Consider the following 1,931-nt stretch of genomic DNA (forward strand, 5'->3'; position numbering starts at 1 on the left):
ATAATAGATGTGGGACTAGATTACATTTAAAGCCTAAAACATTACTCAAAGTAATGCATTAGTCTAAAAACATCACTATGAGTAACGTTTCTATACTTAAAACCATCAGTTACAATATTCCACATAACTTACCCTAAAACGTTATTAAGAAATACGTCTCTACTAATTTTCTAAAAAATTTAAAAAATGTATTATTTTAACGAATTGCTTTAAATAATGATTTAGTTTGGTAAAAATTCATCATTTTTCTTTGTCTTAAAATACATCTTAAGTATTGAGACCTATTTCACGACAATCTTTTGGTAAAACTTATTGAAGATGTAGAAATATTCATTATCACAACTAATTCAAAGCTCAAATACTCAATAAATAAAAATATCATCATTCAATAAATTATCAAGTTTCTCACGAAGATAACTATATATACATATTATTTAGGGAAAATGCATAAGCACGCCCTTAATCTATGCCCCAATCTGAGACACTTATATTATACTAAGGTCCTATTACCCCCTGAACTTATTTTATAAATAATTTTCTACCCTTTTTCGGCCTACGCGACACTAGCTTGAAAAAAAATGTCAACACGCGTTGGACCCACAAGATAGTGCCATGTAGGTCCAAAAAAGGTAGACAGTTATTTGTAAAATACGTTCAGGAGGTAATAGGACCTTAGTATAGTATAAGTGTGTCTCTGAGATTTCGGGAATAGGTTGGGGGGTACTTGTGCATTTTTCCTATTATTTAATCAATTTATTAAAGTATTTTAATAATATTTTCATAACATAATTTAACCTATTTATAACATTCATAAAAGTATTTTATAGATTCATTTTGTTAATTTCAACCACGTAGAGTGCGGTTACATACACCTTATAGAGATAATGGTTTGCTCGAGTGATCAAGAATATCTTACTTTCAGTTGCCTATACTCATTATTATAGTCCGACTCAAGGCATCAATTACCACATTAGCTTTTCGGATGATCCATAATAGAAATGCATAATCTTTGAGCAACTTTAACCATCTTTGTCATCTCAAATTAAGATCTCTCTTGTTGAATACATATTAAAGGTTATTATGATTTGTAATGTCTTCATTATGTACCCTATATAAATAGTACTTTGAAATATTAAATTCAAATACCGTTATTGCTAACTCCAAATCACGAGCAAGATAGTTTCCCTTGTTCACCTTCAATTGTCTATATTTATTAAATTCCTAAAAATTGTTACAATATTGTGAGTTATAAAGACATAATAAAAAACTCATAGTACTTATAACGATCCTAGATTTTTAGGAATATCTTCTACACTAATCTTTAAACTATTAACATTCAGTTCTCAAGTCATTTTTTAAATTACTAATATATCTTGAAGTTGATCGAAATATATTATCAATGCGAAGTATACGATACTTTCTCTTGATTGCCACTTTAGACAGCTCCGTAGTCATTATGCATCCTCATATAATCATTTTTTCTTTTCACAACAAACATAGACACATAAAAATTTATAAACTCATAAGAGTAAGTAGATCCTAAATTAAATAATATTGTAGCCTACGTATGCAAAAAAATAAAACAATACCTATAATAACTGTATTGAAAGCTCGTCTCTGGCCTACTAGAAAAAGCATAACAAGCAGCACAACCAACCTAACTTGAGTATCTCTTTGACTACCACTTTCAACTAGATTGGATATCATCTGTATCATAATACTTAGGCCGCCACCACAAAGAGACTGTTAAATCAAAGGAATAAATGGAAAACATTTTTCAAAACTCTCTTCCAACTCTAAAATTCAATTTTTTTTGATAAAATAAATCTATTTCTCCCAACTATCCCCTCCCCCGCCCCCCCCAAAAAGAATAAAAAAATAAATTTAAAGCATGTTTTTAACTTCAATCTTTTTACCCAAAACTCACCCCT

This window comes from Solanum pennellii, chromosome 6 (assembly GCF_001406875.1).
Source record: "Solanum pennellii chromosome 6, SPENNV200".
In the NCBI taxonomy this organism is placed as follows: Eukaryota; Viridiplantae; Streptophyta; class Magnoliopsida; order Solanales; family Solanaceae; genus Solanum; species Solanum pennellii.